Genomic DNA, 27,892 nt, shown 5'->3' on the forward strand with positions numbered 1-27,892 from the left:
CACGCTCACTATGTCCTCCAAAACCATGCAGCTCATGTTTCTAGTTCTGCCAACCACGTGCACACCAGCGGAGGTCTCACCCCACATCTACAAGTACACCAACATTGTTTGCCCGCACAATCTACACCCCCAGACCTAACCATTGGCAATCACACCAACTGTTAACACGTGTTTTTGCATTCCTGGGTTTGGAGGCGGTGCAGCGTCTCTTGGCGCTATAAATAGATAGCAGGGGATGGGGAGGTGAGGGGGTTCTTTTCGCATTATAGAGAGATGGCAAATATTTTGTGTAAACCAGTTCAGTGGTACTCATTGTATCAACCACGGAAGGATGAAAGAAGTGGAGCTGCCATGACTTGACCTGCTGTGACCATGTGTTCAGACACAGATGCCAGAAGCGCATGCATCAGTGCATGCATCCGTGCATGCCTCCGTGCATGCATCAGCCCACTGAGCCACAGACCTGGCCTACCCCACCCTCTAAATGCCCACGCCAAATTATTTACATACACGTCCCAACCAGTCACACGCGGGAAAGTGGGGTGTAGGGCAGGCAGGCGTGCACGCCTCCAATTCCTCTGGCACCCACAGCCGGCCCCCACCCCTGGCAGACCCCCGGCAGGCCCCAGCAGACTGGAAGGCTGGGAGCCTAGGCGTGCCAGAGAGCATTCCCGGGCGCTGGGACCAGCAGCCGCCTCTCCGGAGAGCCTGGGAGGAGCCTCCCCACCCAGGGCAGGCAGCAAGGAGCCCGGGCACCAAGGACACCAGTCCACGAGCCCGGCCTCGGCTCAGCTTCTGGGCGCCAGCTCCCCGCCTTCCGAGGTAAGTGGGAAGCAACTTTAACACGCATAGCTCAGAGAACCCCCGAAGGAAGGGACTTCTGGGAGGTGGAAGAAGGAAGGGGGGAGAGGGGAAAGAAAGGGGGGCGAGGAAGAGGGGGAAGGAGGAGGGGAAACGGCGGTGGAGGAGGCGTGGGCTTCTGAAGGATGTGACATCCTGCGTGCGCTTGTTGTTAAACTTTGCTGCTCCCCCGACAGGAACCCAAGTGAAGAAGACTAGGACCGATGGAAGTAGGAGACTGGAGTGTGAGTATGTGTCCAAGTCTAGGCAGCTTGCCTGTCGGTCGTTTGGGAGGGAGCGTGGTAGTGTAGCGCTGTTAATGTATAAAAGTGTTACAGTACGTGTTTGCCTAAGCGAGTTCTGACGCAGGCTTTCATGTCCGTGCATGTGTGAATGAGCATGTCACGTTTCCTGTGTCTGGGAGTGAGTGTGCACAGCAGCCTCACGCAGTGTGCCAGTGTGCGTGTGCTAGTGTAGCATGGTGACCGGCGAGCCTGTGTGGCAGTGTGGACCTCTGTACTTGACGCTTTCAGTGGGCATTGCAGTGCGAAGGTGTGTGCCAGGGGAAGGAGTGTGTGCCCCAGTAGCCGACCACACGGGACAGTGCTAACCAGTGTAACGATGCCAGGCTGTGAAACACACTCCTTAGCACGTGGGCAGGTGTGTGACAGTTGGAGGGTGTGTGCAGAGGGAGACTTTGTGGTGAAGTGAGCAGGTGTGACAGAGCTGCTAGGCCTGACACGAGTAGTGTCAGATAGTGAATCTGCCTGCTTGTGACAATATGCGTAAATAAGGCGGTGGCCAAGTTTGTATGTCCATAGGTGTGTCCATAGTGACACGTGTGTCACTCAGCCTGTATCATGATCTATACGTGGCTCTGTGTGTATGCACAGCATGCACATTTCCCACAGTGTTAGTGTGTAGGTAGTATGAGCACACATGACAGTGCAGCATGTCAGGCAGTGTATGACAGGAGGTAACTGCTGGACCCATATGCGCTCAACTTACCTTAGTGCTTTTCCTAACGCTGGTTGTGGGTTACTGGGACCCTTTCCCTCCCCAGAGAAAGGTTAGACCACACGTTTGTCAAGTGCTGTAGGATTTTATTGTTACAGATATGGTTATGGAAACAATAACAATAATCGCATATCTTAATAATAGCATACTTTTGGGCACCGGGTCCTGAGGTTACCCCCTCTGGCCCGTGCCACCTTCTTGTCCCACGACTTGTTGTGGTCACCGTCTAGTGTCCTGTATTTCTCTTCCTTGTTCTTCTCCCTTCTTTTCTAGGGTGGGAGGGCTTTGTGGAAAAGAAGAAAGAGAGTGGAGGATGCTGAGTGAACAGCGAACCTCCTGACTGTTTGGGTCCCCGTTCAGGGTCCACAAACAGTTTGTATTTTTCTGAGAGCTGTGCAGCTCTTATATGAGACCGAGGGGTGGCCCTGGGTCTTTGGTGTGTAGCTGTGGGGGCTGATCGACCCCTAGGCTGGCTGTAGTTGACTGTCTGGCCCCCAGAGGGGGGGGGGGCAGGTCTGTTGGTTTCCTCTGGTTGATTAGCTCCCTGTTGCTTTGTGGAAGGGTGAGGTGTTGTTCACACCTCACCCTTCCTGCGCTCTGTAGTGAGGAGAGACTGCATGTCTCTGTGTTGTGGGGGAGAGGGGAGCAGGCTTCGGGGGAAGGCAGCTGCCCCTCTCCCATGCTTGCCGGATGGTACCAGCAGTTACCCTGCCTCGCTTTGGGCGGCCTTGCAGCATTGCCCAGCACTTGCGCTGGTTAAGGCTCCTATCTCTCAGTACTTACACAGGTGTACAAGGCACTCTTGGAACTGCAAACGCGCAACTTTTGACACAAGCTCCGATTAGATGTCACATTCTGCTTCCCTTTGTCTCTTCACCTTAGATGGGTCCAGTACCCTAGGGATCGAGTAACATAGGGGTTATTCCTTTAGTCCAGCTCAGGGAGGGAGTGACATGTGGTATGCTCCCTTAGTCCAGCTCTCTACGGAGCGAGTGACATGTGGTTTATCCCTTAGTCGAGTTCTCTAGGGAGTGAGTGACATGGGGGTTATACCCTAACTCCAGCTCTCTAGAGAGCGAGTGACATGGGATTTATTCCTTAAATCCAGCTCCCTAGGGAGAGAGTAACATGGGGCTTATTCCCTTAGTCCAGCTGTCTAGGGAGTTAGTGACATGGGGTGTATTCCCTTAGTCCAGCTCTCTACGGAGCGAGTGACATGTGGGTTATCCCTTAGTCCAGCTCTCTAGGGAGCCAGTGACATGTGGTTTTCCCTTGGTCCACTGTCTAGGGAGCGAGTGACATAGGGCATATTTCCTTAGTTGAGTTCTCTAGGGAGCCAGTGACATGGGGTGTATTTCCTTAGTCCAGCTCTCTGGGGAGCCAGTGACATGGTTTATCCCTTAGTCCAGCTCTCTAGGGAGCGAGTGATGTTAGGAAAGATTTCTTAATTGTAGGTAATTTTCCTTCCATGTGACAACCCCTAAACTATTTGCTGTTGTTTTCACCCTGATCTAGACTTTTCCAGAGAAGCGCAGCCTTCCGCCGCACTCCTCTTGGCTTTTGCTCCATTCTTACGGGTAAACTGACATGCCCTTAAGACAGTCAGTACGGGAAATGTAGTTTTCCGTAGTTCTTTTATCATGGTGCAGCTTTCGTGCAACATGGCACAAGAGGGCACTGTAAGATAAGTTACTGCTCTCTTGGGTCTCTAGTCACTCTACAGGCCCTAGACACTCTCTTTGGATTGTTAATGAACGGTGCAAGTGAATCACAGACGGGACTGGTGGCAGCGATCGTTTCTTTGTGTTTTGAGCTCCTTTTGGCTGTTTAAGCGCGTTTCTCGCACTTAGCCCAAAATGGTGGCCTGGCTTCCAAAATGGCCAGACCACGAGGCTCTTTGTCCTGCCCGCTGACCGTCTTGCCCCCTTCACCTTCCCCAGGTCGAGCCGACCCAGGGCCTTCCTTATTTGGGCATGTACTTTCCCGCGAAACACAGATGCTTTCGCGGGCTTCTACAGGCCTTGTGTGTGCCTCCAGGATGTGGGGTGGGATGTCTGGTCCCAATACACATCCTGGGTGCCAGAGAGTCTAGTGTGTCTTGAATGCCTGGGACCACCGTGGTCTGTGATAGGTCCACGGATGGTGTGAGGTTTTGTGAGCAGATCTCCCATTGGGTCCTCTCCGTTTTGGCGCAAAGGGAACTCTGGATAAGAGGAGGCTGGAAACACCACTACCATGTCGATCTCCTGAATTCTCACGAACGACGGATACAGGAGCCAAGTATCCTGCAACCAAGAGGCTGAACCGAGGAATCGCTGGTGACCCGCTGAAGGACTGCTCCTCTGCACTGCTGTCGCTCTGTGAAACCATTCTGCCTCTGATCGAATGAGAAGGCCTGTACTGGTACTTCGACCCTTTGGAACAACTATTCTCTGCATCTTCATCATCTCCTGCACGTAAGCCTTCAGAAGGGTCTCTGGGCCATCCAGTGGACTGACCAGCCTACCCAGGAGTCTTGCTCCATCACTGCCGTCCGGTCGCTGCTGTATTCCGAGTCTGTGACACTCTCACACAATTCGTACACTTGGCATTCACAGGTCTGAAGTGAGAAGTGTACATTGGGCTGAAATACACACAGCCGCTTCGTTGCCCTGCTGTGGTAACAAACTGTGCGGGTTCACTGCATTTGGGACATCCTCAACTCTAACTTCTGCTGCCGCGGAATCTACACAACGCCGAGACGTCCCCTGCTCGTATCTGAACCTACCAGTACTGAAACTGACGCAGAGAAGCCTGGGTCTGCCTGCATCGGGGAGCGGTGAGTAGTAACGCTAGGAACCGGTCGCCCTCCTGCGGTAGCCTGTAGCTTTTCCTCGCGGTGTTAAACATCACGCCTTTTTCGCACTCGCGCTCTGCTTCTGCCCGCAAGTGGAGGCCGCGCTTGAGTAGCGGAGATTTGTTCGCCCTCCTTTGGTCACCACTCTGAACTGCCTGACTTCCTTGAAGAGACTCCCCTTGGCCCGTTGGCACCAGCGTGTGCAGGTACTTTTGAGCACAAGGCTCCACTCTTCGTAGGGCTCGGACTTCCTTCTAGTTAGGTGGCCTCTGAAGGTGAACTGGGTCTAACGATTACTTGCACTGCCTGTTTTCTTCCCCATCTAGGTGGTCTGCATATTTCGTGCTTCAAACTCTTTAGACCCTTCGGTAATTGTATATATATTGTATTTGATTGTGATGTGTTGGTTTACTTGAGTTTTATCGTGATTCTTTGCTATGGTCAATATTACAAAGGCCTTGTAATAAATGTGTCTATATTTTTAATATAACACCTGCTTGGAGTAGTTTGTACGTGTCCTTGCTTTGTGTGCTCATTGCAGGCTTCCAGTCACCCTCACCCCTCTTGAGACCTAGTCTTGACCGCCGCGATCGCTACCTTGATTGGTCTGGCTTGTCCAGAGGTTACCCTGTTCCAAGAAACTAGGCTGGCCTTCTGAACCTCTGCCCCTCCAGGACAGAGTTCAGAAATCCAACTTAACAAATTGGTGTACAGCGGTGGGATACGAGTGAAGGTATCCAGTGTTGCGCACGAGCGAAGGCATTTCAAGGTATTCCTACCAGGACACGTAGTGAATTGTTGTAGTATAACTTTTAAAAGGCCATAGTCCTATCTAACAGTATGGAAACAAATACCTTGGTAACTTTAAATGCTTCTAAATCCGAAACCTTGAAAAAGATGTGTGCGGAGAGAGGTGTCTCCTCTCAAGGCACCAAATTGGATATGATCCAAAGAATCGTGGCGTGACAAGAAGCTCAGCTTCACGCTAAAACTTCCGAGGACAGTGCAGAAGGAGGTGGGGCTGCTCTCACTGGCAGAACCGACGGGTTCTCCCGCTGCACTGGTCCACTGCGACCATGAGGACAGGGAGGATGAGATGTCTGTTTCCTCTGCCAGTGTCGATGGGGAGGCCATGCTTGAATTCAAGAAGCAAAAACTGCTGTTTAGGCAGAAGGAGCTTGATTTCAACATGGCCAAACTAAAAATCGAACAGGCAGAAAAACAGAAAGACAGGGATCACCAGTTGGAAGTGGCCAAGCTTCAGGTTGCAAATGGATCCAAGGGTCCTGGACATGGGTCTGGGGCCTCCTCTCATCCACGGTTTCCAAAAGATCTGCTCAGTGTGTATGAGGAAAAGAATGACATTATGGACTGGCTGAATACGTTAAAGTATGCATGTGAAGTTCATCAAGTTGACAATGCTGATAAGATTGCCTGGTTACTCAGCAGACTGCCCCATTCTGGCTGCTTTGCCATTATGGAAATGTCAAAGGCTGAGCGAGCAGATTTTGCAACGTTGAAGCAAACTCTCATTTTAAAGTTTGGAAAGACTCCTGCCCAATATTTAAAACGATTCCGAGAGTATAAGAAAAAAGAAGGTGGTACTTGGGTATTTTATGTAACTGAATCCTTAAAAAACTTGACTGGCTGGGTCTAGGATTATAAGGTTTCTACCTTTGAAGGTGTGATAAGTCTTGTCACGCTGGAACATATTTTTGCATCTTCTTCCCCGGAGCTTAAGCAGCATTTGGCCGATTCGAAGGAGATAGATCCTAAGAAGCTGGCCATTGCAGCAGACCTATGGGTGTCACATCGAGTGTCCCATAAGAACAAAACTCATCCTGGTAAGCAGGAGGAAGGGAAAAAGTCCAAAGATAAGGAGGGTGGAGAATCTGATAAATCTTCTTCTCAAAAGGGTCACAAAAAGAAAAAAAAGGGTAAGACACAAGAGAACTCACAGGGTAGTGGAGGTCCGCCTCCGAAACAGAACTCTGGTTATAGTAAGCCTCCCTATGTAAACAGACCCAATGGATCTTGTTTTGCTTTTGGAGCAACTGACCACGTGAAGGGGGATCCCCGTTGTAAGGTTAGACCTTTGGGGGTTCACTCCGGCAATCTGGCCTTCTCCTCCTACGAGGAAGAAGAGATTACAGGAGCATCCTTCTCCTCAGACTCCTTCCCCAGTGGGATAGAAGCTGAGGTAGTTTTATTTTCCCTGGGTTCCTGGGAGCCTAAAGTCGCAGAGGCTTATGCTAGGATTCCAGATAACACCAAGCACTACTTTAAAGACAGTGTTCTGATCAATGGACTAGATACTCCAGCTCTTAGGGTTAGTGGGTGCAGTCTAACTGTAGTGGATTCTCCCTTGGTAGACTCAGAGGAAGTTGCCAGAGCTACTCTGATGCCCACTAAGTTGGCTGACGGCCCACCTCACATGTTTCCACTAATACTTGTAAATCTTACTTTAAATGGTACAGCAGTCAGGATTCCAGTGAGCATGCAGAGAAACGTCCCAGGAAAGGACTTGTTGGGCAATGATCTCAGAGCTTTAGGGCTCGTTAGGAGACACTGCTGACAGACCCTGCACACGGTCTCAAACACGGACAGCATTGGCCAAGACCAATAAGCTGCCCCAGCCAAAGGGGAAACCCAAGGCTAAAAGGAGTACGAAAACCAAAACGAGGGAAAGAGAATATTCCCCCGAACTCGCCTACCACTGCGGTGGAGGAAGTTGGTCAATCGCCCGGGCCTGACGAGGAGACGGCGATACCTGAAGTATTTGACCCCAATGACCATCCTGAACTAAAAGACTTGTTAGTAGAAGGTGGTCCTGACAGGGAAGAATTCAGTAGAGGCCAACGTGAGTGCCCATCTCTGGAAGGCCTTAGGAGACAGGCCTGCTCCCAGCTTGAGGGTGAACCTCCTGGAGCATCGGATTTATTGGGAAGGTGGACTCCTGTATAGTGAGCCCACAGAGTCTACAGAAGGAGACCATACGAGGTTGGTGGTTTCCCTTGCTGTAAGACCCCCTGCAGCTGGCGCAGAAGTGCCCCTTGCTGGTCACCTTGGTATTAAGGAGACCAAGCAAAGTTTATCCATGCACTTCTACTGGCCCAAGATGGGGGTGCAAGTAGAAAGTCACTGTAGGAGTTGTGCCTCCTGCCAGTTATCTGGTAAGAGTGGCTCAACAATCCAAGCTCCATTGGTACCCCTCCCTGTTGTGGGCATACCATTCGAAAGGGTAGGGATCGACATCATTGGTCCCCTTGACCCGCAAACATCCTCAGGCAATAGGTTTATCCTGGTGCTAGTCGACTATGCTACCAGATATCCTGAGGCCATCCCATTGAAAACTGTAACTGACAAGTCAGTTGCAAAAGCGTTACTTGGCATCTTTACTAGGGTTGGCTTCCCTAAAGAAGTTGTGTCTGACAGAGGCAGCAACTTTATGTCAAAATATATGTAGGCTATGTGGAAAGAATGTGGGGTCACCTACAAGTTCTCTTCTGCATATCACCCCCAGACCAATGGTCTGGTGGAACGTTTCAAAAGAACGTTAAAGAGCATGATTGGGGCTCTGGAAGAACCTCAGAGAAGAAAATGGGATCTTCTTTTACCATGCTTACTGTTTGCCTACCTAGAGGTACCACAGGAGGGTGTTGGCTCCAGCCCCTTCGAACTTCTGTCTGGTCATCCTGTACAGGGACCCTTAGCCATAGTCAAAGAGTGACGGGAGATGCCCACTCCCCCTGTTACTACCAACGTTGTAGATTATGTGCTGGGGCTCTGAAAATGGATGGTACTTCTGATAGGCTTGGCTAGTGATAAATTGAAGGCAGGACAAACGCTGGTGAAACATTGGTACGACCAGAAAGCTTCCCTCATCAACTTTACACCTGGTCAGCAAGTCCTGATCATGAATCCCATAAGACCTAGAGCTTTACAGGACAAATGGTCAGGCCCTTACACAGTGGTGGAGCCCCTGGGTGAGGTTAACTATTTAGTGGACCTTGGAAGGCCTGGACAGGCTCCAAAAGTGTTCCATTTAAATAGGCTGAAGGCTTTCGTCCCAAGAGTCGAAATCGCAACACTGCTACTGGCTTCAGATGTTGAGGAAGAGGAGTCTGAACCTCTCCCCGACCTGTTCCAAAGCGGTCCTTCAGATAGCTCCTTTGAGGGTGTCCGAGTGGCCCCTCACCTGACTTCTGATCAACAGGCAGAGGTGAAAAGTTTGCTTAGGCAGTTTTCCCCCCTGTTTTCAGAGTCGCCTGGTTTGACACCTTGGTGCAAACATAACATAGACACAGGAGACAGTGTACCTACCAAAAGTAGGGGATACAGGATGTCAGACAAAGTATGGTGTTACATTAAGACCGAGATCAACAAGATGTTAGACCTTGGGGTGATTGAACCCTCTAGTCCTTGGTCCAGCCCTGTGGTTTTGGTTCCAAAAGCAGGCACTTCTGAATTGAGGTTCTGCGTGGATTACAGGGCTTTGAATGCTGTCACCAAGACAGATGCACACCCCTTGTCTCGAACAGATGAGCTGGTGGATACCTTGGGTGCCTCCAAGTACCTCAGCAGGTTTGACCTCACTGTGGGCTATTGGCAAATAGCTTTAGCAGAACATGCCAAGGAGAAGACAGCGTTTTCCACTCCAGACGGCCTTTACCAATTCAGGGTAATGCCGTTCGGGTTGAAGAATGCACCTGCCACTTTCCAGAGGCTTGTGAATTATGTGTTGAATGAGTTGGACGAATTCTGTCTTGCATATCTGGATGATATAGCAGTTTTCAGTGCCATCTGGGAAGACCATGTGAAACACCTCGGATTGTGCTACAGGCTCTTCAGAAAGCACACTTGACCATAAAGGCTAGTAAATGCCAGATTGGACAAGGCTCAGTGGTTTAGCTTGGATATGAAGTAGGTGGAGGGAGGATACAGCCTCTACCCAGTAAAGTACAAGCAGTACAAGACTGGCCTACCATCACTACCCAGACCCAAGTGAGAGTCTTCTTAGGACTCAGGGGCTATGACCGCAACTTCATGGCAGACTATGGCACCATAGCCGCCCCTCTGACTGCCCTCACCACTCCCAAGAAACCCAAGAAGGTAACATGGACCGACGAGTGTGAGAAGGCCTTCAACGGCTTAAAAGAATCCTTGTGCCAGGCTCCTGTCCTCAGGGCCCCTGATTATCAAAGACATTTTATTGTGCAGACAGACGCCTCTGACACTGGGATAGGAGCTGTACTATCGCAAGTAGATGAGAAGGGTAAGGAACACCCTATTGGTTTCATTAGTCGCCAGCTTAAGGACAGAGAGCTCAGATGGTCCACAGTGGAGAAAGAATGTTTCTCTGTTGTGTGGGCCCTACGGAAGCTGTGGCCCTACCTCTATGGGACCCACTTCACTGTGCAAACCAACCATAAGCCCTTAAAGTGGCTAATCAACATGAAGGGAGAGAATCCAAAGTTGCTTAGGTGGTCCATAAGTCTACAAGGCTTTGACTTCACTATTGAACATAAGCCAGGTGTCCAACATAGCAATGCTGATGGGTTGTCCAGAATGTTTAACCGACCTGAACAAGAGACTCATCCAGGGTGGATTAGTTCCCCCTGTCCATAGTCTGGGAGGGGCGAGTGTTAGGAAAGATTTCTTAATTGTAGGTAATTTTCCTTCCATGTGCCTTCCGCCGCACTCCTCTGGGCTTTCGCGCCATTCTTACGGGGAAACTGACATGACCTTAAAACAGTCAGTACCGGGAAATGTAGTTTTCCGTAGTCCTTTTATCATGTTTCAGCTTTCGTGCAACATGGCACAAGAGGGCACTGTAAGCTAAGTTACTGCTCTCTTGGGTCTCTAATCACTCTACAGGCCCTAGACACTCTCTTTGGATTGTTAACGAACGGTGCAAGTGAATCACGGACGGGACTGGTGGCAGCAATCGTTTCTTTGTGTTTTGAGCTCCTTTTGGCTGTTTAAGCGCGTTTCTCGTGCTTAGCCCAAAATGGTGGCCTGACTTCCAAAATGGCCAGACCACGAGGCTCTTTGTCCTGCCCGCTGACCGTCTTGCCCGCTTCACCTTCCCCAGGTCGAGCTGACCCGGGGCCTTCCTTATTTGGGCATGTACTTTCCCGCGAAACACAGATGCTTTCGCAGGCTTCTACAGGCCTTGTGTGTGCCTCCAGGATTTGGGCTGTGATGTCTGGTCCCAATACACATCCTGGGTGCCAGAGAGTCTAGTGTGTCTTGAATGCCTGGGACCACCGTGGTCCGTGATAGGTCCACGTATGGTGTGAGTGTTTTGTGAGCAGATCTCCCATTGGGTCCTCTCCGTTTTGGCGTGAAGGGAACTCTGGATAAGAGGAGGCTGGAAACACCACTACCATATCGATCTCCTGAGTTCTCACGAACGATGGATACAGGAGCCAAGTATCCTGCAACCAAGAGGCTGAATCGAGGAATCGCTGGTGACCCGCTGAAGGACTGCTCCTCTGCACTGCTGTCGCTCTGTGAAACCATTCTGCCTCTGATCGAACGAGAAGGCCTGTACTGGTACTTCGACCCTTTGGAATAGTGGGAACAACTATTCTCGCCATCTTCATCATCTCCTGCACGTAAGCCTTTGGAAGCGTCTCTGGGCCATCCAGTGGACTGACCAGCCTACCCAGGAGTCTTGCTCTGTCACCGCCGTCCGGTCGCTGCTGTATTCCGAGTCCTTGACACTCTCACACAATTCGTACACTTGGCATTCCCAGGTCTGAAGTGAGAAGTGTACATTGGGCTGAAATACACACAGCCGCTTCGTTGCCCTGCTGTGGTAACAAACTGTGCGGGTTCACTGCGTTTGGGACATCCTCAACTCTAACTTCTGCTGCCGCGGAATCTACACGACGCTGAGACGTCCCCTGCTCGTATCTAAACCTACCAGCACTGAAACTGACGCAGAGAAGCCTGGGTCTGCCTGCATCGGGGACCGGTGAATAGTAACGCTAGGAACCGGTCACCCTCCTGCAGTAGCCTGTAGCTTTTCCTCGCTGTGTTAAACAGCACACCTTTTTCGCGCTCTGCTTCTGCCTGCAAGTGGAGGCCGCGTATGAGTAGCAGAGATTTGTTCGCCCTCCTTTGTTCACCACTCTGAACTGCCTGACTTCCTTGAAGAGACTCCCCTTGGCCCATTGGCACCAGCGTGTGCAGGTACTTTTGAGCACAAGGCTCCACTCTTCGTAGGGCTCAGACTTCTTTCTAGTTAGGTGGCCTCTGAAGGCGAACTGGGTCTAACGATTACTTGCACTGCCTGTTTTCCTCCCCATCTAGGTGGTCTGCATATTTTGTGCTTCGAACTCTTTAGACCCTTCGGTAATTGTATATATATTGTATTTGATTGTGATGTGTTGGTTTACTTGAGTTTTATCGTGATTCTTTGCTATGGTCAATATTACAAAGGCCTTGTAATAAATGTGTCTATATTTTTAATATAACACCTGCTTGGAGTAGTTTGTAAGGGTCCTTGCTTTGTGTGCTCATTGCAGGCTTTCAGTCACCCTCACCCCTCTTGAGACCTAGTCTTGACTGCCGCGATCGCTACCTTGATTGGTCTGGCTTGTCCAGAGGTTACCCTGTTCCAAGAAACTAGGCTGGCAGAGTTCAGAAATCCATCTGAACAAGTGACATAGGGTGTATTCCCTTAGTTGAGTTCTCCAGGGAGCCATTGACATGGAGTTTACTCCCTTAGTCCAGCTCTCTAGAAATCGAGTAAAATGGGGGTTATTCACTGAATCCAGCTCTCTAGGGAGCGAGTGAAATGTGATTTATCCCTTAGTCCAGCTCCCTAGGGAGCCAGTGGCAAGGGGTATATTCCCGTAGTCCAGCTCCCTAGGGAGCCAGTGGCATGGGGTCTATTCCCTTAGTACATGTTTCTAGGGAGCCAGTGACATGGGGTGTATTGCCTTAGTCCAACTCGCTAGGGAGCGAGTGACATAGGGTATATTCACTTACTCCAGCTCTAGGGAGCCAGTGGCATGGGGTCTATTCCCTTAGTCCAGCTCTCTAGGGAGCCAGTGGCATGGGGTTTATTCCCTTAGTTGAGTTCTGTAGGGAGCCAGTGACATGGGGTGTATTCCCTTAGCTCTCTAGTGAGTGAGTGGCATGAGGTTTATTCTTTTAGTCCAGTTCTCTAGGGAGCGAGTGACATTGTGTCTATTCCCTTAGTACATCTCTCTAGGGAGCCAGTGGCATGGGGTTTAATCCCTTAGTCCAGTTCTCTAGGGAGCGAGTGACACTGGGTCTATTCCCTTAGTACATCTCTCTAGGGAGCGAGTAACATGGGATTTATTCCCTTAGTTGAGTTCTCTAGGGAGCTAGTGACATGGGGTGTATTCCCATAGTCCAGCTCCCTAGGGAGCCAGTGGCATGGGGTCTATTCCCTTAGTACATGTTTCTAGGGAGCCAGTGACATGGGGTGTATTGCCTTAGTCCAGCTCTCTAGGGAGCGAGTGGCATGGGGTCTATTCCCTTAGTCCAGCTCTCTAGGGAGCCAGCGGCATGGGGTTTATTCCCTTAGTTGAGTTCTGTAGGGAGCCAGTGGCATGGGGGTGTGTTCCCTTAGTCTAGCTCTCTAGTGAGTGAGTGGCATGAGGTTTATTCTTTTAGTCCATTTCTCTAGGGAGCGAGTGACATTGTGTCTATTCCCTTAGTACATCTCTCTAGGGAGCCAGTGGCATGGGGTTTATTCCCTTAGTCCAGTTCTCTAGGGAGCGGGTGACACTGGGTCTATTCCCTTAGTACATCTCTCTAGGTAGTGAGTAACATGTGGTTTATTCCCTTAGTTGAGTTCTCTAGGGAGCTAGTGACATGGGGTGTATTCCCATAGTCCAGCTCTCTAGGGAGTGAGTGGCATGAGGTTTATTCTTTTAGTCCAGTTCTATAGGGAGCGAGTGACCCTGGGTCTATACCCTTAGTACATCTCTCTAGGGAGCGAGTAATATGGGGTTTATTCCCTTAGTTGAGTTCTCTAGGGAGCTAGTGACATGGGGTGTATTCCCATAGTCCAGCTCTCTAGGGAGTGAGTGGCATGAGGTTTATTCTTTTAGTCCAGTTCTATAGGGAGCGAGTGACACTGGGTCTATTCCCTTAGTACATCTCTCTAGGGAGCCAGTGGCATAGGGTTTATTCCCTTAGTCCAGTTCTCTAGGGAGCTAGTGACACTGGGTAAACGTGTAGCGACTACTTTTTCCAACATTATGCAGATAAACAAGAGGTTTACAATGGGCTGTTAGTTGCCAGGTTGTTTTGGTATAGGGTGTTTGTTTTCAAAAGAGGTCGTATGAGACCAGTCTTGAGGGTGTCCTGGAATGGCCCATCAGTGAGAGAGGCATTCACGATGCTGAGTAGTGCATTGAGTACTGGCCCATCCATTGTTTTATTATGGAGGTCGGGATGATGTCATCAGAGCAGGTGGAAAGTTTGAGGGAGGGGAGCATTTTTATGAAGCCCTGAGGTCAGAGGGGAGAGAATTCACTTGAGAGGGGCAGTGTGTGTGTTGAGATGCAGTGGGGGCTTACGTTGCGTTTGGTTGATTCTGTGATCGCTCAGATTCTGTCTATTTTCTGAATGAAAAGGTGTTTATTCTGTTGCACTTGTCCTGAGTTGCTGACACCTCGGGGTCGGATGAGGGTTTGGTACAATGATTTGCTACTTCGAAGAGGGCTTTGCTCATGTTATAGGCTGCTGCGAAGCAGCCTTGGCCTCGTTTATCAGAATCCTACCGTTGGCACTGAGAGATCTGAGGTTATGGTTTGTGTTCTCCTGTTTCTCTTGGGCTCTGATTGAACATTTGATTGAGGCGAGCTCAGGGGTGCACCAACGGGCTGATGTTGGATCTTAGCACGGCTAGTTTTTAAGGGCACATGAGTGTCCACCAGTTTCATAGCAGAGTTGTTGAATAAAAAGGAGGACCGAGGCATTCCCTGTGGCAGCAAAGTCTGTGAAGTTTCTGTCAATCGCCTTGACGGCAGGGTCGGACTGAGGCATAACATTCTATCAGGCACCAATGAAAAAGTGGCCCACAGTTGCAAATGATAATTCATTCCTTTTGTGACACACTGTTTGAGTAGTGCCAAGGGGGAGGTTTTTGATAAAATGTGATGCAAATTGTGCTTTTCAAAGAATATTTATTCAGTAACACTGGTCAAAACTACTGGCCGCATGGTGAAGTTACTTTTCAAACTGGCTCACATGGGCAAAAAAAGGGGCCCATTTTGACCCCCAAAAATTGGCCCACACTAGCATTTTGTGTTTTTGGTTTTGGCATTGCCCTATTGCCGTATAGGCCAGTCTGAGCCTGATTATCGGGGAAGTTGAATGAGCTGCACTGACTGAGGGGGCATTTAGCCTGACCGCTGTTGGCCTCAGTCGAGAGTGTGATTGACAGTGGGATGGCGGCATGGTGAGACCAGTCAAGTGGGATAGGGCCTGCGTAGGTTATCGGTGGGGAATGATCTAGAGTATTGCCTTTGTTGTGGGTGGGAGAGAAGCCAATTGATCCTGTCAGTGCAAATAGTGTGCTTCGGGGTGGGGGGGAGTAGGTGTTAGCCTATGACTCTGGGACCATCAAATCTCTGAGAGAGATATTTTTAGTGTATGGCAATTTGGCAGAGAAGAGTATGTCTTCAATGAAAGAGTCACTCTTGTGAGGTGGTCTGATGGATTCCTTGTGTGATAAAGAAAATCAACAGGCCTGTGACTCAAATGAGCTTGGGATTTATCTTGGAGAGGGGATGATGGATCATGGTCAATCGCTTCTATTCATGATTGAAACTCCCCTGTCTACCTTTTTTGGCAGGTTAGTTTGTTTCCTTAATCCAGGGCTTTTAGGGGTGAGTGACATGGGGTTTATTCTCTTAGTCCAGTTCTCTTGGCAGCAATATGGGGTTTATTTCATTAGTCTGGTTCTCTTGGCAGTGAGTGACATGGGGTTTATAGTTCAGTTCTCTAGGCAATGAGGGAAGTAGAATGTATGCCCGTAGTCAAGTTATCTAGGCAGTGAACTGGAATGTAATGCCCTAATCAGTGCCTTAATTGGGATGGGAAATTGAGGGGGCGCTCTAAAAATGAAGCGTGGCCAACCTGATGAATGTGGCGTAAAGTACGCCGAGTGGCCTAATGCGGTTGGCCGCTCGAAACAATACATCACGAGTCCAGTTCTCTTGGCAGCAAGTACCATGAGGTTTATTACCGTAGTCCAGTTCCCTTGGTAGCGAGTGACATGAGGTTTAGTCCTTTAGTCCAGTTCTCTTGGCAGAAAGTAACATGATGTTTAATCTCTTAGTCCAGTTCCATTGGCAGTGAGTGACATGGGGTTAGTCCTTTAGTCCAGTTCTCTTGGCAGAAAGTAACATGGTGTTTAATCCCTTAGTCCATCTTGGCAGCAAGCCAAATGGGGTTTAGTCCTTTAGTCCAGTTCTCTTGGCAGAAAGTAATGTGGTGTTTAATCCCTTAGTCCAGTTCTCTTGGCAGAGAGCGACATGGGGTTTAGTCCTTTAGTCCAGAAAGTAACATGGTGTGTAATCCCTTATTCCAGTTCTCTTGGCAGCGAGCGACATGGGGTTTCGTCCTTTAGTCCAGTTCTCTTGGCAGAAAGTAACGTGGTGTTTAATCCCTTAGTTCAGTTCTCTTGGCAGAGAGCGACATGGGATTTAGTCCTTTAGTCCAGAAAGTAACATGGTGTTTAATCCCTTAGTCCAGTTCTCTTGGCAGCGAGCGACATGGGGTTTCGTCCTTTAGTCCAGTTCTCTTGGCAGAAAGTAACATGGTGTTTAATCCCTTAGTCCAGTTCTCATGGAAGCGAGCAACATGGGGTTTCGTCCTTTAGGCCAGTTCCCTTGGCAGAAAGTAACGTGGTGTTTAATTCCTTAGTCCAGTTCTCTTGGCAGAGAGCGACATGGGGTTTAGTCCGTTAGTCCAGAAAGTAACATGGTGTTTAATCCCTTAGTCCAGTTCTCTTGGCAGCGAGCGACATGGGGTTTCGTCCTTTAGTCCAGTTCTCTTGGCAGAAAGTAACATGGTGTTTAATCCCTTAGTCCAGTTCTCTTGGAAGCGAGCGACATGGGGTTTAGTCCTTTAGTCCAGTTCCCTTGGCAGAAAGTAACATGGTGTTTAATCCCTTAGTCCAGTTCTCTTGGAAGCGAGCGACATGGGGTTTAGTCCTTTAGTCCAGTTCCCTTGGCAGAAAGTAACATGGTGTTTAATCCCTTAGTCCAGTTCTCTTGGCAGAGAGCGACATGGGGTTTAATCCGTTAGTCCAGAAAGTAACATGGTGTTTAATCCCTTAGTCCAGTTCTCTTGGAAGCGAGCGACATGGGGTTTAGTCCTTTAGTCCAGTTCCCTTGGCAGAAAGTAACGTGGTGTTTAATCCCTTAGTCCAGTTCTCTTGGCAGAGAGCGACATGGGGTTTAGTCCTTTAGTCCAGTTCCCTTGGCAGAAAGTAACATGGTGTTTAATCCCTTAGTCCAGGTCTCTTGGAAGCGAGCGACATGGGGTTTAGTCCTTTAGTCCAGTTCTCTTGGCAGCAAGAAACGTGGTGTGTAATTCCTTAGTCCAGTTCTTTTAGCAGTGAGTGTTTTGGGGTGTTTTTCCCCTAATGAGTGCCTTAAGTGGGGTGAGAATTTGAGAGCAGGTGCACCAAGAAGGATGTGTGCCTATGTGGTGGGCGTGCGCTGGCCATGGCCTAAAGTGGGTGGCCTCTCCAAACAATGCATCATGAGAATCTGCAAACATATAATGGGTCCTCGCACAATCTTACGTGGCCTTGTTTGCATCCAGTCTGCATAGTGTATATCAATCTTGCTGGTTCGGTTTCTTCATAAATCGCTGACCGTCACTAAATCACTCTCTCATGCAGTATGCAAAAAAAATCACACAATGAGTGGCTCTCCATCATTCTATAAAAAAAGTCCTCTATGAGAAAGGGGAGGGGGCAAATATAACCAATGTGAAATCATAGATGCTTTGCATAAAATCAAAGGGCCTTTTGGGAAGATAAGAATGAACACAGATTTTTATATTTGACAAATATGTCTGCCATAGTAATGCAGTCAAGGCTTCGTGCTCATTAGGGAGGGACAGCGGGAGCTCCAGCTTCCCAAGTTTTTATACACAGGTGGGTCAATGCCCATGGGGCCGTGGTGCTAGTGCTGTATTCTTAGCAGCTTGTGAGCGTAGCCTGGGGGGTTTCTCCCTTTCTCTGATGAGAACAGGAACAGCTTACTTGGCAGATGGTTGGGGTGAGAAAGGGTCAGTATGGATAATAATTGATGGCTGCATCCGGTACCCCTAACCATCCTTGCCGGTTAGGAAGCTGGGCATACCTCAGTGGTGGGCAGTCAGGCTGGTGTGACCTGTGTATTGTCCGAGGCATTGTACTGCTTTGCTGTAAGGGTGGGGAGGGGCTTGCTTTAAGGGAGTGGCTCTCTCCCTTGAGGCAACAAGATCTGCAGCTGAGCTCCAACAAGAGCCCCAGTCATTTTCTCAGGTAGGACAATGCGGACCTGCCCAACCATTCAAACCCTTGTTCAGCTTACCTGGGGCTGTCTTCTGGCCTAGCGAATGCCGGTCTGGCCACTCGCGCATGTTTGCTGCTTGCTGTTTGTCGGGCCTATACTCGGCCACGGACATAAATGAACAAACCTATGAAGCACTAACTCCACCTCCAAAAATCAAGAAGGCTGAAATAGACATTTATCCATATGGATCCATGACGCCCCTACAGTGCAAGGGCACCATAACAGCGTGGTGCTCTCACAAGCAGCACTCCGCGAGAATCCCACTGCACATCCTCAAAACGAAAGCAGACAGTGGCTGCATCCTAAGCTTCCGGACAGCGGTGGAGATGGGCCTAGTACACATCCTCTATCAGTTGATGGCCCACAAGTACTTTGCCAAGCCGGATACAATTGAACAGACATTCCCTAAATTATTTCACGGCCTAGGAAAACTAAAACACCGGAAAGTACACTTGCATATAGACCCACTCGTCAAACCAGTAGCCCAACACTACCGGGGCATTCCATTCAACATCCAAAGACAAGTGGAAGAAGAACTGGACAAACTGATCAAGATGGACGTTATTGAACCAGTGGCGGGGCCCACCCCCTGGGTCTCACCCATTGTCCCAGTCCCCAAAAAGTCGCCGGACGGGTCCATCCGCTTGTGCGTCGACATGCGACGAGCCAATACCGCCATCGAGAGAGAGAGGCACCAGGCGCCCAGGATCACTGACATGATCCACCTTCTACACGGATCAAGAGTCTTTTCAAAACTGGACCTAACCAAAGGATACCACCAGATCGAAATCGCAGCCGAATCCAGATACATCACCACGTTCGTCACCCACCTGGGATTATTTCAATACAAACGACTCAGCTTCGGTATCTCGTCGGCGGCCGAGATCTTCCAGGAAGAGATCCACAAAGTAATTCGACACATACCAAACTGTCTGAACTATTCAGATGACGTCCTGGTATATGGCAAAACGCAAGAAGAACACGACAGGGCGCTACACAAAATATGTCAAGCAATAGAAGAGGCCGGCCTCACGCTAAACAAGGCAAAGTGCGAATTCTCCAAGGGGTCGCTGAGGTTCTTCGGTCACATCTTCTCGGAGAAAGGCATGAGGCCGGACCCGGAAAAAGTAGAAGCGCAAAACGCCGCCACCCCCCCCCCACAAACACCACGGACCTACGCTCATTCTTGGGCCTAGCCAGCTATTGTTCTAGATATCTGAAGGACTATGCAACGGTCAGCAACCCCCTTCGACTGCTCACGCGAAAGGACACGCCGTTCGTATGGTCAAAGGAGTGTCAGGAGGCGTTCGAAGCCATCAGAAGCGCCATTTCACAGGCAGAAGACATGGCGTATTACGACGCTCGGCGCGACACCGAAGTGATTGTAGACGCCACTGTTCTCCTTTTCCAGGTAGCACCAGTGCTTTAAGTGGGATAAGGAATGCATCGGGGAGGGGACGGGTGACTAACGAGTCACAAGAGCGCCAGGGGATCACTCCGGTGGTGATAATGCTCGGTATACATATCCTTTAACATGAACAAGACGACAGAAGTGTCTGGCGACACGTAAGCGTTGCAAGCAGTGAAGGATTGTTTAAAGGGCACGCGGCCTGTGTAGTTGCAGGAGTTGCTTAACCAAGAGGTCACAAATAAGCGGGTCTGTTTAATATAATGTAATGCACGTTTCACTCGGAAGGAAATCCACATTCCCTGTGTATTCATCACTTGTATTAAACACTTCTAACTGCAAAACCTCAATGTATACATTTACCACAAATATCAAACAACGTGCACTCTATAATCCCATGCCTTCTGATTATAACAAAACATATAGTCAATCTGCAGATGTATGGCACTGAGGATGGGATTGTCCTCGGGAGGATAGCTCAGGGGCAACGTGCTCGCCTTGGAAGCAAGAGGACACGGAGCACCACAGGTTCGATCCCCGGGTCCGTGCTTAGAAACCGCTGGGTATTAAGAACGTTATAAATAACCCATCATATCATATCATTGTAAACAGGGGGGTTGGTGACAATGATTGGGCAATGGCCATGCTGGCGCTCTCTTCCGCAGAGTCCAGCCTTTCTTCCCTGGCCCAAGTTTCAGAACAGTCGTCCATGTCCTGGTCCTGCCTCACCTGGAGGGAGGGAACAGCCTACTCACAGCAGTCCCACGTGCCCCCGCATGCCCTCTGAAAGCCACAGAGGTACGAACATTCGACCACATCACCCCAATCCTCAAGAAGCTACACTGGCTCCCCCTTCAAGCACGCATCATGTTGAAGACGGCCTGCCTCACCTACAGAGCAGTCACAGACACTACTCCGCAGTGTCTCCGCTGCACCTGTCCGATAAACTCACCTTCTCCGGAGCCAGGACACCGTGAGAAGCTGCAACACCGCCATGCTACAAAGGAAGGGCTGCAAGAGGAAAACTACAGGAAACAGGCATTTCCCTGCAACGCTCCCTGCCTGCTTACCAAGTTACAGGTGCAGATAAGACGCACCGCTCTCCATCTTACACTTCAAGAAAGGCCTGAAGACCCTACTCCTCAAACAACCCCTCGCCAATCACTGACTGCTCCTCGCAACCATTTTTCCCTCCCAGCTTTCCTTGCCCCCTGGCCTGCTCTTCTGCTCCCCCAGCGACCTACTGGTAACCCCTGCGTGCGTTCTCTCTGTACAGCGCTCGGTTGCTACCCAGCTAGGCTTCCATAGGTTCATGGACTTGCGTCGGGCAGCCCTGGTATTGCGCAGGTTTGATAGCAATGCTTGAACCATGCCAGGGATGAGCACATGGCCTCTTTAAGGCGTGGGAAGAAAGCAGATGTGCTTTTTCCCTTCTGCAGCAATATGGATTCCTATAAGATAGCAGTTGAGCAATTGCTTTTCGCAATAGCCATGCCTTTGATTCGAACACACCCCGAGCAAGCCGTTTTAGGGCATTGTAGGGTCGTGGGACGATGCATCCAGATGTGGTCTTCAACCCCACTGTGCCCTGCTCTCGATTAGGGTCCTGTCATGCATGATGCGCTCCGAATGAGTTGCATAGTCTCTGATGGGTGGCTTGGGCGAGTAAAGAAAGAGAGAAAAACATGAAAGTGTGTTGTGTGGAGGTATGCAGTTGTGAAGAAACTGGGCTCTGTGCGTGGGTGTGTATCTGGGTGTTTTGTATGGAGGGCATTGAGGCGTTAGTGTCAAGATGGGTGCTTTGTGTGCCAGAGCTGTGAAGCTGCATTTGCTGGGTCTGTGCTATATCTATATGTTGATAGTGGGTGTCGCCTTCTGAGGTTTGATGCCTGCTGTTGTGATGGGAGTCATTTGCGGTGTAGTGTGTTTGAGGGTAGCCGATGGAAATGCTAGTGCCGGAGGCTGTTAGTATAGATACCTATAGGCGACTTGGACCCGTTGTGTCAGTGGTGATGTACCAGTAGGGTGCCAATGCGGCGGCGTCTCGGTAGTGGTGCTCTCTGGGTAAGATAATTGTGAGGAAACGTCCCGAGGCCCCTTAGTACGGGCCTGTCCCTCAGACATCAGACAGCGGGCAGTGACTGGTCTTGAATCAGGGCGGGGTCATACAGAGAGGAGGGGAAGACGTTTGGTGGAGTCACCAATGAGTGCTAAGTAAACAGTGGGGGAAAGAAGTTCCAAGGGAGGGCTTGCAGCAGGCTTTCCCAGAGGCAAGCAACGGAAGCAGCATCTTCTGAGCGGGGCAAGGCCATGACGTGCAGTCACAGCAGGGCTTCCATGACACTGGGACCCCTAGGAGCAAAAATCACAGCAGGGCACTCATTGCACTGGACAAGTAGGAGCAAGTCACAACAGGGCACTAATAACTCTGAGACACCTACCAGCAAATCACAGCAGGGCACACATTACACAGGGACACCTAGGAGCAAACATAACAATAGGACACTAATCACACTGGGATACCTAGCAGTAAATTACAGCAGGGCACACATTACACTGGGACCCCTAGGAGGAAAATCACAGTAGGTCACTAATTACACTGGGACCCCTAGAAGCAAATCAAAATACAGCACTGGTTACATTGGGACAACTAGAAGCAAATCACATCAGGGCACACATTACACTGGGACACCTAGGAGCAAATCACAATACAGCACTGGTTACATTGGGACACCTAGAAGCAAATCACATCAGGGCACACATTACACTGGGACACCTAGGAGCAAATCACAATACAGCACTGGTTACATTGGGACACCTAGAATCAAATCACATCAGGGCACACATTACACTGGGACACCTAGTAGCAAATCACAATACAGCACTGGTTACATTGGGACACCTAGAAGCAAATCATATCAGGGCACATATTACACTGGGACACCTAGGAGCAAATCACAATACAGCACTGGTTACATTGGGACACCTAGAATCAAATCACACCAGGGCACACATTACACTGGGACACCTAGGAGCAAATCACAATACAGCACTGGTTACATTCGGACACCTAGAAGCAAATCACATCAGGGCACATATTACACTGGGACCCCTAGGAGCAAATCACAATGCAGCACTGGTTACATTAGGACACCTAGCAGCAAATCACACCAGGGCACACATTACAGTGGGACACCTAAGAGCAAATGACATCAGGGCACACATTACACTGAGACACCAGGAGCAAATCACAATATGGCACTAATTACACTGGGACAACTAAGAGCAAATCAAAATAGGACACACATTACACTGGGACACCTAGGAGCAAAAATCACAATAGGACACTAATTACACTGGGACATTACACTGGGACACTAGCAGCTAATCACAGCAGGGCACACATTACACTGGGACCCCTAGGAGGAAAATCACAGTAGGGCACTAATTACACTGGGACAACTAGCAGCAAATCACAGCAGGGCACACATTACACTGGGACACCTAAGAGCAACATTCACAATAGGGCAGTAATTGCACTGGTTGAACTAGAAGCAAATCACAATAGGGTACTGATTACACTGGGACTCCTACCAGCAAATCACAGCAGGGCACACATTACACTGGGACACCTAGGAGCAAACATAACAATAGGACACCAATCACACTGGGATACCTAGCAGTAAATTACAGCAGGGCACACATTACACTGGACCCCTAGGAGGAAAAATCACAGTAGGTCACTAATTACACTGGGACCCCTAGAAGCAAATCACAGCAGGGCACACATTACACTGGGAACTATAGGAGAAAATCACAGCAAGGCACATATTACACTGGGACCCCTAGGAGCAAATCACAATACAGCACTGGTTACATTGGGACACCTAGAAGCAAATCACATCAGGGCACACATTACACTGGGACACCTAGGAGCAAATCACATCAGGGAAAACATTACACTGGGACACCTAGGAGCAAATCACAATACGGCACTAATTACACTGGGACAATTAAGAGCAAATCACATCAGGGCATACATTACACTGGGACACCTAGGAGCAAAAATCACAATAGGACACTATATACATTGGGACATTACACTGGGACACTAGCAGCTAATCACAGCAGGGCACACATTACACTGGGATCCCTAGGAGGAAAATCACAGTAGGCCACTAATTACACTGGGACAACTAGCAGCAAATCACAGCAGGGCACACATTACACTGGGACACCTAAGAGCAACATTCACAATAGGGCACTAATTGCACTGGGAGAACTAGGAGCAAATCACAATAGAGCACTAATTACTCTGGGACACCTACCAGAAAATCACAGCAGGGCACACATTACACTGGGACACCTAAGAGCAAAAATCACAGTGGGGCACTAATTACAATGGGTGAACTAGGAGCAAATCACAATAGGGCACTGATTACACTGGGACATCTACCAGAAAATCACAGAAGGGCACACATTACACTGGGACACCAGGGAACACACATTACAACAATGACACTAATTACAGTGGGACACCTAGTAGCACAAATCACAACAGGACATTAATTAGACTGGGATACCTAGCAGCAAATCACAGCAGGGCACATGTTACACTGGGACCCCTAGGAGCAAATCACAGCAGGGCACATGTTACACTCGGACACCTAGGAGCAAAAATCACAATAGGCCACAAATAACACTGGGAAGTAAGGCAGATAATGTGGCTGCAATGAGCAAGACCGGGTGGGGCACCAGGGTGATTTACAGCAGGCACCGTTGCTATGGACTCTGAGGTGGTTAATACCTAGGGACATCTTAACTGGTAGAATTATTATAGGATCTCTCTTGTAATAGTTCTGAGGGACCCCCCCTCTAGTGTGATTGTCCGGCACCTAGATGCTATGTACCTCTCGATTGGGTGTGCGGACAAATAGGACAAAATAGTTGAGCCTTGACATGTATTACATGTCAGCCATGCTGAGCAAATTGTGGTAGGGCATATACTATGGTGTGTGACATCTTGGCATGAATGGCAGTCGGAGCAGAGGAGTGTGAGAAGGAGAGCACATGGGAGCGGGTAGCATTGGTACCGTGACAATAACTAGGCATACTTGCTCATGGGCTTAATCTCAATGTGAGCACCAGGTTCATTTTAAGATGGGCAGAGAAGGGTTGGGGCAAGTAAGGCAGATAATGGGGCTCCAATGAGCAAGACAGGGCGGTGCTCCTGGGCAAATTACAGCAGGCAACATTGCTGTCGACCCTGAGATGGTGAATACCTAGAGACATCTAAACTGGTAGAATTACTTTAGTACCTCTCTTGCAATAGTTCTGAGGGACCCCCCTCTAGTGTGATTGGCCAGCACCTAGATGCTATGTCCCCCTCGGATGGGTGTGCGGACAAAATAGTTGAGCCTTGGCATGTAGTTAAGCTAGTGATGTAGTTCAGAAATTGGGACAACTGATGTGAGGTCCTTGATAGATTGGTGCTAAATCCTTCTCTGTTGAGTGTACTGCCATAATCACATCTCCTTGATGTGTAGTCTGGAGGTAGAGTCATGGTGTGGTTTCGGTGACTGCTGATAAGTCTAGCTCATGTCGGAGTGCTGCCATACTGCTTTTCTCTTGATATGCACCTTGGTATTAAGTCGAGTGAGTATGACACCTTGGTCTGCAGTCCAGTGAGTGTTGCATCTTGGTGTGCAGTCCAGTGAGTGTGTTACCGTAGTGTGCAGTCCAGTGAGTGTGGCACATTGGTGTGCAGTCCACTGAGTGTGGCAGATCAGTATGCAGTTGAAAAGCCAGGTCTGTAGGGTTTTCCAGAATGGAAGGTGATCCTGGATAGTGCAAATTCCTTATCAAAGTAAATTCCAGAGTTTGGCTGTAATGTTGGAGAAAGCAGCTCATGTGCGTCTTTCTTCGGTATTGCAGAGTTTTTAGGAGTATGCCACTGTTGGATCTCGGAGTCCTCCATAGGTGGCATCGAATGATCTACCCTGCATGAATTCGGCTGCTCAGGTCTGACGACGATGGCGGGTGATGCAGCTTGCTTTCAAATGTGTTGTGTTCTCGTCTGGTAGCCGATACAGCAATCCTGGAGCTGGAGTGATGTGGTCCTTCCGGTAGAGTCTGGGTAGTAGTAACCGAGGTGTGTTCTGGATGTTTTGTAATTTCTTAGTAAGAGGATCCAGACTACCATTTGCTGCTGACATATTGAATTCTTAATGCAACCAGGGATGGCGGTGAGGCTTCTATGTGAGATAGCTCACATGGGATTGCTGCTTGTGGGGTGGCGTAGGCTGGTGAGGTCACGAGTTGTATCTCGTTAAGGTTGAGTTTTAATTTGTTTCGCACAATCTATGTGTTCACTTGAGCAAGCAAGTTGGTGAGGGTGGCACTTGTGTCCTTTTTAACATGACTTGAGTGTCAATCTAAGTAGCAACTGAGGCCGTGACTTTTGTTGAGTCCCATCTACGGGGCCTAGGGATAAGCTTGATCCTCGCGATAGTTTGATCTGTACGGGTGCAGCTGGCTTCTATCTGTTCTGTCTGTAAGGAATGATCCCACCCATAGTAGCACATAGTGCCCGGTCCTTATTCCTGAGGTCTCTTGATTAGGGGGGGTGTTTTACTGTGTTGAATGCTGCCGGGATGTCTAGAAGCATGAGGGCCGAGGCGATGCTGGCTTCCGGCAAGATCTTTAGGTTGTCCCATGTAGATACGAGCGCTGATTCTGTTCCTCTCATTGGTCTGAATCCTACTTGGGCGTGGTCTAGGACGGTAGACATGAGGCACAATGGATCCAGCGACATCATTCGGCCATGAGACTGAGCAGTGCCATGTGACTCCCACGCGTGCTTTCTTTTGAATATCATTAAGTCGATACATTAACAACAAAACGGAACAGTGAAGTATTCACCGAGGCGAGGTGAATAATTAAACAAAAGCTTTATTTCCAGTCTTCTATCGTTCCGGCGCCCCGCACTGCGTCCGCCTCCTTCACTACACACTCATTCCTTGAACCGTCCCAGAACCAACCACACTTCTAACCTAAACATTCCAAGGCGGTCGCAGCGCGGGGAGTCAAGGTTCTATACAGAACACTACACCATCCCCCCCTTTAATATTATAACACAACATTGTAAAGTAAAAGTAAATAGAACATACAGAATATAAGAATTTTAAACCATATATAAGTAACACATGTTAATCCTTGAAGAGACTATCGACTATACATAAATTTAACTTCGCATGACATAATCTCTGGACCAATATGGTAATCTTCTTTCTCTTGAACTGCGCAGAAAGTTACTGTCAGGATCTGATTCTACCTCCCCTTTCTCCTCACCTGACTCTCCTGAGGTGGATTCTTGACGGCCGGTTTCTCTCTTCTGGAGTCTCTTTTTAATCCTTGCACCCTTGCCCTTGGGTGCTCGAACCTTCTTTTCGTGCAGGTAAGGTCTAGCCCCTCCGGAGGCCACCTTGACAGAGGCAAAGACCTGTCCTAGGGGAACCCCAGGGGGCCAGCCTCCAGTCTAGGGAAAAAGCACGAGGCAGAAAAAACCCTAGTTCATAGATGGTCTTGATGATGGGTCGAAGAGATGGCACAGATGCTCAGCAGCTCTTGTGGTGGATCCAGAAAGGTGAATTACAATCCAATGGTAAACTAAATAAACTTCGCAGAGGTGAGCGAAGACTGGGGGTACAGAAACACGTAAGAAGGGAGCTGCCGAGTTGGCAGTGGACGAAAGGCAGCTAAAAAGAAAAGTGAACACGGTGCGAAGAACTGGCACTGTGTTCAAAAGGTAGGAAGTAGAACCAAAACTGCTGGCTGATAGGAAGGCGCTCTAAGCAAACGAAAGTTTTGTTGACAATACAGAGCAACAGCGACAAGGTAGAATGTGAAAGTAAACTGGGTAGGCAAAAGTAGGGAAAACGGAAACACAGAAAAAAGGATAGGTAAGAGAGGAAAGGAAACGATCGTAGTACAGGCTTGCTACGGGAGGGCTGTAGAAGGAGCAGGAAGCACGGAACTAAGATACGAGTAAGCAGCACTCGGAGCGTTGAATGAAACAGCAACAGAAACAACGCGCCGAGCAGGGGGGCGGAGACTGCCTTTAAAGGCACAGCGCCATGTTGGATGAGGACTAGAAAGATCCTCGGGTTCGGAACTTCCATCGACTCCAGCATTTCCAATCCTGGTTCCTGACAGTTACATCCAGAA

General features: G+C 49.3%; 1 protein-coding gene across 7 annotated transcripts in view; it reads left to right on the top strand.

Moving 5' to 3' along the window:
* Positions 1-27,892, top strand: part of TACC2 (transforming acidic coiled-coil containing protein 2) — a 984,629-nt gene that overhangs the window by 503,814 nt on the left and 452,923 nt on the right. Inside the window, exon 1 of one of the 7 annotated variants that reach the window (XM_069611975.1) lies at positions 676-822. The exons of the other annotated variants lie outside the window; for them this stretch is intronic. The gene's annotated coding sequence lies outside the window, so the exon portion shown is untranslated. Of the gene's footprint in view, positions 1-675; positions 823-27,892 lie in introns of those variants that run through there. 7 annotated transcript variants of the gene reach the window in all.

Source organism: Ambystoma mexicanum, chromosome 8, assembly GCF_040938575.1.
Source record: "Ambystoma mexicanum isolate Mex_15411 chromosome 8, UKY_AmexF1_1, whole genome shotgun sequence".
NCBI lineage: Eukaryota > Metazoa > Chordata > Amphibia > Caudata > Ambystomatidae > Ambystoma > Ambystoma mexicanum.